The sequence below is a fragment of the Epinephelus fuscoguttatus genome, linkage group LG11 (assembly GCF_011397635.1).
Source record: "Epinephelus fuscoguttatus linkage group LG11, E.fuscoguttatus.final_Chr_v1".
In the NCBI taxonomy this organism is placed as follows: Eukaryota; Metazoa; Chordata; class Actinopteri; order Perciformes; family Serranidae; genus Epinephelus; species Epinephelus fuscoguttatus.
This window is the reverse complement of record NC_064762.1, coordinates 25494132-25501788: the sequence shown is the minus strand read 5'-3', so window position 1 is coordinate 25501788 and position 7657 is coordinate 25494132. Positions and strand designations below refer to the sequence as shown.

Sequence of the window (7657 nt, the reverse complement as noted above, 5' to 3'; positions counted from 1 at the left end):
GCATGCCAGGACCCAAAGTTTCCCAGCAGAACACTGCACTGTAACAAGGTGATTGATGGTATTCACTTCGCCTGTCAGTGGTTTTAATGTTTTGGCTGATTACAACAAAGGGTATGAGAGGCAGGACAAGGATGAAATTTAGGTGGGATACTAGGAACAAATGCAGAGGAAGTGTGAGAACTCAGAGGGGTGTAATACATTTCCTAATAAACACTCTTGGTTTAATAGAATATATTTTTACTTTATTTATTTTTTCATTCCTATTGAATATATACAAGATACTGTTTTGCGTACTCCGGTACGGTAGGTGGCGATATGCACCTAAAAGTTACATCCGCCAAAAAAAAAGCATCGACGAAGAAGAAAAAGTAGTTTCTCCGGATGAAAACTTGACTCAATGGCGAATACTCCTGCAGGCAAAATTGCTATCCCAGCCCTGGCGACAACTGCTTACACTGCCAAACAACCCAAAAAGAGAAAGGCGGACCTGTCTAAAAGACAGTCAAAGAGAGAGTCCGACAATAAACGAAATAAAACTCGAGTTAATCTCGGAGAAGCGTTTCAGAGGTGGAGAGAACTTCGCGACAGGATGGGCTTCAAACTGGATTCACAGCTCGCAGTTTTCCTCATCGACTGGTAAGTTAACAGATAAGCTACAAACTTCATTTACCTGTAGTATCGAGAGTTACTGTAGTGGTTTGTGAGGTTGTGTGTTTGGTAGCGATAGTATGAAAGCAGGTCGGGCTATTTGAATGTTGCTAACAGTTAGCCTTCCGCTAACTATAAAGAAAGCCTCACAGCTGCAGCAAATTAAAGTTAATTAGTCACAGTATGTCATGTGAAGGGGATTTACGGGACCACAAGTTGGCAAAGACATCAGAGGAGAATCACAGTTTCACTGAAGTCACATTGCTAGGCAACAGCTTGACTCCATGTTTACTTCCTGTCAGCTGACGTCACTAACACACGGAAGACATTCCAACAGGAAGAAGAATGATAATGTTATCAAGGTTGAAAGGGTCTGTAGTGAGTGTTGGGGAAGCAAAAGCATAGCTCTGAAAGGTACCAACTATTTCACACTGGAGGAAGAAGGGAGGAATCTAGTTTGGTTAACTAGATACTTTTTTTAAAGATAATTTGTTCAAACTACTTTGTAAAGATAAATAAAATTGGCAATCTACATGTGATCAAAATAATATAACTATTATATATATATATAACTAGGCTATAGCAGAGCATATAAAAGCTTTCTTTCCCAGCACAGTCCGTGCACGAGGAACAGACAACAAAACTAAATCTTGACTATAGCTACAGTCAGATTTATGTTCAATTAAAGTACAAATGTACAAAGGGAGTTTACCCACTATGGCATTGTAATTGAACAAATACCAGTGATTGAGCCTACGAAATGTCAAAGCTGGCCAACCAGCCCTGGAATAAAACACACAGTGATAAGTGAGGGATTTACAATTTATAACAAATCTCAGTGCACCATGATATGCAGTATCTAACATGTGCAAACACTGTGCAGATGTGTTTATGTACAACAAAATACCATAATCCAGAACATGTAAAAACGTAGCAGCAACCAGTCTTTTTCTGGCCTCAAAGGAAAAACAGGACTTGTTTCTGAAATAAAACCTGAACTTCACACTTAAGTTACTGTGTCAGAATTATTGTTTACCATAATTTTTGTGTTATACATTTCGTCATAATCTTTTGTTAACATTCATCTCCCTGTTAGTGATCGTTTAATGTTATCCTGTAAAGCACCTTGTAAAGTGTTTTTGATCATGAGCTCTCTGAATGAATCATCAGTCATCTTTCGGACGTTTAATAATAATGATAATGATCGAGATTTTACAGAGACGGCGGTTCGCAGAAATGTAATTAATAGTACGGATGCTACAAATCACCACAGCCATGCGTAATTACAGCTGTCCTTGCACCGTTTTAGAACCTCGCCGTCAGTAAAATGGCTCTTTCTTTACTGTTTTTCTCACAAGTATGTGCAAAGGCATTTTTACATTCATTTATGGCAAACTGTGGGTGTGGAAATGAGGCTTGTGCACATGTGCCCAGTGCCAGACTGATTGTGATTTATAAAACAGAATCTGGGTGTGTGCATGGTGTTATAAATCTGACACATAAGCAAGAATGCTTATGCTTATTTTTGCCTTTGAGTTTTAGTCACGAATCTACACAGTATTATGTATTTGGCCCCTGGTTTTTCAACAATATTCAAACTTGAACAACTAGCTCAAACTCTTCCCACAACAGTCACCCGCACCACCAGTGGAAGTGTTAGTTTCACACTCAGTTATAACCTGTGCAGACCATCTATGTTAATCTCAGCCTACGATGTCTTCATTTGTTATTAATGCTTTATTTTATTATGCAGTGGTTAGCATTGTCGCCTCACTGCAAGACAGTTCCTGGTTCGATCTCAGGAGGGAGCCCTTCTATGCAGAGTTTGAATGCTCTCCCTGTGTCAGCGTGGGTTTTCTCTCTGTACTCCGGCTTCCTCCCACAGTCCAAAGACATGCAGGTTAATTGGTGACTCTAAATTGTCCATAGGTGTGAATGTGAGTGTGAATGGTTGTCTGTCTCTATGTGTTAGCCCTGTGATAGTCTGGTGACCTGTCCAAGGTGTCCCACGCCTCTCACCCAGTGTCAGCTGGGATAGGCTCCAGCCCCCGAGACCTCCAACAGGATAAGTGGTCACAGAAAATGAATGAATTAACTTTATCTTATATCCCTTTGCTATGACATGTATTATCAAAATCTGTAGTGATATTGTGTGTATGTGTGTTGCAGTTATGAGAAGACGAGGCTAAAATCTACACCACAGAAGGTTGGATACGTTGCCAGACTGCCAGACCCAGCAGCATCTATCATTCTGGCTGAATCTCTCTGATGGGTGAGTCCAACTTTTTATGTTTGAAACAAATGGTGCAGGTGGAGGGGATTAGTAGTTAGAGCTCCTCAGAGTCAAAGGCAGAAAACTCGAAGAGGCTGTAAAATACATGCCTGGTTAAAACTGTACACTCCATAAACTATTATATTTCTGCCTTACGACATAAGCAACAACTTCAGAGGGCCTGTGTAATATATGGGCTGTGGGTTTGGCAGCTTGTTGCAGAGCTTACTGAAGTGGCAAAAAAAAAATGTATGAATGCAGCTCTAACAGTGAAAATGTGTGAGCTGATGATTGACAAAGCTAAAAGGAAAGCCGTAGTAATACAAGCTTTCCACATCTCAAGCATAAAATTGAAGCTCCAGTTAGGTAATCTTGATAGTTCCTGTGGGGGTTATATACATGAGTGTTTCATTCATCTTTTCAGAGTGCCTTTTCCAGCCTCTGCACCATCCAGACTCTATCAGTTACAACAACACGCAGTGATTCGTGTTTCAGATTGTCAGCCCGCCATCAAACTGAGGTTCACTTGAGTAACATGGGAAAAGGGGGCTGGGGATCCAAGGCCTGTTTAAGTTGGCAGGAATCACTTGTTAATTTTGGTTTGCTGTGCACACAGCATACTTACTCACAAGGTATATTTGGGAACTTTAAAATTGCCGGGGGTCACTGGAAGGGGATTTTTAGAGGAGCTTAATGATTGTTGTTTTCTGCTAACTATAGTGGCTTGGCATCTCCAGTCATCACCAGAAAATGTTTGTCAAGATGAAATCCGCTAGTGTGGCATCTTTTTGGTGACTCAGGAGAGCAGCAGTGTTTTTATCGTGGGATTTGTAAAGGTTTAATCAACCTGAGCGTAGTATAATTACTGTGAAACGACAGCAGTGAATGAAGTTAAAACATGAAAATCTCCAATATAGACTCAGAGAACGAGAGTCAAAGGAAGTGAAGTGAGAAGTGTGGGCATGGTACGCTATAGCTGTGGTGAAAAACACCAGGCCGAGCCAGCATAAACCCCAAGGCCAGATGTGCACTCTGGAACCTCTGCCAGCTCCGACTTTTCCCAGGTGGAATATATTTCACCGCTTCATAGATGTGTAATTTTCTCACCCCAGAGGCTTAGCAACAGGGTGAAAGCTCTAACTTCACAATTTATTTTTCTGAGAGTCATTAATGATCAGGATATAACACCTCTCTCCGTCTTTCCACATGAACACTTAAAGCCTGATTGGCTGTGAAGTGGACTGAGTAGCTGTGATGTACTGTAATGGAGTAATGGTTTGCTGCCCAACGCAGCACACAGCACCGGTGCTTTCTGCTGACTCAGTGATGTGATGTCGTGCCTGTACATGGCTGGGTTTCTGCACGTAACAAGTAATCCTGTTTTATCTAATCAAAGGAGATCTATACCGCGCTTGGATGGTATCAGGGTATTAAGGTATACCAGGGTATTAGAATGAAGTAAGGTTTCCTCTATGTGTGGTAATCTGAGCTTCTTTGTTTTTTGTTGTGATAGACAGTCTGACTGCATGTGTGCCCCTGTGTGTGTATCTCATCAGCTAGCTAATCACTGCTGTTCTGCACTGTGTACATATGGTTATAATGCCATCCTGACTCACACTGGTGGAACGGTGTCATCGCGGAGGCGTAGCACTCCCCCTCCCGTGTTCTTCTAGGTCAGCTGAGTTAACACTGTTGACCTGTTAGCACTGTTGCCATTATTAGCGCTGTTCCTGCTGTTAGAAACATTAGCTGCTAGCCGTCAGCTCAGCCACCTCCATGTTGAGAGCTGTGTGCAGATCTAAATCACACATACGCTTTGAATATCATATTGAGCTACTATTTCATTGCAGGAGGGTTTTTTGTTTTGCCTGTGTTGGTCACAAACGCTGGCTAATCACAGAATTCACTTGAACGTTGTAAATGAGAACTGATGGATACTGAAATTTAACTCGATATATATTAATAGCTGACTATGTTTGCAGCATAGTCAGGTCACATTTAGTCAGCTGTGGTGCAATTGAAAAGCTATAGTAAATAGACATTTACACAATGTGGTCACTCTTATAAGTCTCCATAGATGACAAGAAAGCCTGATCCTAAAGGTACAATATTCAGTTCTCATATTGATAAGTTTTCTCCCATGCCCTTAAAAACAACAATAGTGCTGTTTTTATCGTGACACCTGTTGCTACAACAATTTGTGAAATGATTATTTTTCAGAGTTGTTTGTCCAACAGAAAACAAATAATGATGGTGACACTTGAAAGGGATTTTTTCATTCTCAGAGTCTCCTAAATGATGTATTTTGCAAAGCCATGTGACTCACTAATGCCTTTTGATGGACATGTTTTTCTTAGTGGTCATCGACTGCTTACATTTTAGTAAGATTCACAGCACTGGCAAGTGAACCCTCTGCTACATTAACACCTCATTAATACAACAACCTCATAATGGAGACCAGTTCCTTTCCCAGCTTTTTTTCTTAATGTCTTTTAGATAAGATTAAAATGAACAGATCTCAGTGCAGAACAGTGATTGATTTCTCTTTATATTCCCTTTTTTAAAATGTCATGCTTTCTCCTCAGCCTTCTGCCTCGTCACATTGTGTCATTACAGTCATGACGACATTAGATCTGTCAGGAATGGGAGGTGACACACAGAGAGACATTACCTAACCTGGACCAACACACACACACACACACACAGACACACACACACACACACACTTAAACATATACGCTCACAACTTGAGACGTTAGCTAACCGTTAACTTGACAGGCCCCCAAAGAGCTCATTACGTAGACAGCTGTAAAAACACACTTGGCCTTTCACTCTGGCTCAGGTAACCATTATTTTGTGCATGTGTGTGTGTGCGTTGTGATCACACCTGCTGCAGTGTGTGTAGTGAATCAGCAAGTAACTCTGAAAATAAATAGAGTGCTCAGGCTGATGATTGAAATGCACAAATTGTGATATTGTGATTGCAGTGATGAGGCTCAAGGCCAACCTCACGTCCTCACACAGAGACAGAGCCGGATGATTTATAAGTGCTACCCAAAGTGAACATTTAATTAAAAACATAAAGAAAGCAAACAAAAAGATTTTCAAAAGTCAGACAACTTGTTTTTTCATGCTGGTGTCAGTATTCATTGGATAGGAGGACATCTTGATTGAATCTTAAATGTTGGGTTGCTGTTTTCCACAGGTTGGCCACACACTGGTGTTACTGTTCCCTCGCTGCACTTTCAAGGCACTGACTTGAAAATAAGGGCCTGGATGGACCTTTTGAACCCTTGAGTCATCCAGCTGGAGACAGTGTTTCTGTTGGCAGTGACCGCAGCAGGGAGGGTGAGGACCCGCTCCATGCACGAGAGTGTCTGCAGAGTCACGACAGACAATGGAGGAACAGTCTGAACCCTGTTCTTGTCCCTGCTGAGGTACTTCACAAACTTCTCCTGGAAGCTGTGAACAAAGGAGTGGGTCTGGTCATTGATTTATCACGGCAGAGATATAACAGATGTTTTAAGTCTACCTGTCCTCACAGGAACACAGAACAATTTGTTTTAAGATATTATTCACTCTCTTTCTGAGACTAAAATAGGTAAATAGGTTAACTAGGCTCTGGAGGTGGATTAGCAATTAGCCAAGGCTAGCAATCACTCTAGCTTGGCATAAAGACAGGAAGTAGAGGAAAACTAGTTCTGTAAATGTGGCTGTAACACCTTGCAGATTTGCAAACACAAACAGAAAGGTAGAAAGAGCAGGTGCTGTAACCACTTCTCAGCAAACAGCCACAGATTATGTCATCATTGTGAGTTTGCCAGGAAACTCGTGTTATTTCCAGCAGGTATGCTAACTCCATCACAACTCTTTTTTTTTTTTTTTTTTTTTTTTTAACCAATTTGTGTATGTATAAAAAATGAGATGTAAAATATTAATTTGTGAGCTTTGGAGAGCCAGGCTAGCTGTTTACGCCTGCTTCCAGTCTTAATTAATGCTAAGCTATATGCTAATTCCTTCCAACATACAGCTTTATACTTAATGCACAGACATCAGAATGGTATCATTTTCTGAGCTAAGTCTTTGGAAGAAAGCTTGAAAGCATTTTCCTCAAAATGTTGCACTAGTACTTATTTTAATAAGGCCGCCAGATTACATATGCGTCTTTGTGAGGTGGATGTATTCATGTAGGGGATAATGTACAGCGAGCAGGTCATTATTGCAAAATAAACCCTGACACGGTGATGCAAAGCCATAAAATCTGCAATAATGACCTGCTCACTGTACAGTATCCCACTTATTACCAGATTTGGGAGTAACTTGTTACTGTAATTCCAGTACTTTGGTTGTAACTAGTAGTGTAACTGATTACTTCAAGTAAATAACACAGTTACAGTTGCAGAAATGGGCTTTACTACTTGTTACTTGACATCTAATGTCACCTGCAGTGATGTGCGGCTCAGCCGAGAAGCATTTAGTTCCTCCATTGTGTGTATGTGTGGGTCTGTTTCTGTAAGTCATTAATAAATTTACATTACTCGGAGTGCAACGGGACCCGCCAGTTAATGTGTAAGAATTAAATAACAGTTAATGTTACAAAGAATACATGTCAGTATTTTTATGTTTTTGTAGATAACTTAGCAGTTTTATTTCATTAGGCATATCATGATAAAAAAATAACAGAAGTCTGAGAAACAGTTGGTATTTCATTTTACTCGTCCAAAAGAGTCTTAAAAC

General features: G+C 40.6%; 1 long non-coding RNA gene across 1 annotated transcript; it reads left to right on the top strand.

The window, feature by feature from the left end:
- Positions 1-367: 367 nt before the first annotated feature.
- LOC125896643 (uncharacterized) lies at positions 368-6807 on the top strand. Its single transcript, XR_007450306.1, has 3 exons — positions 368-636; positions 2818-2920; positions 6126-6807. It is a non-coding gene; the product is annotated as an uncharacterized LOC125896643 (long non-coding RNA).
- The last annotated feature ends 850 nt before the right edge of the window (positions 6808-7657 follow it).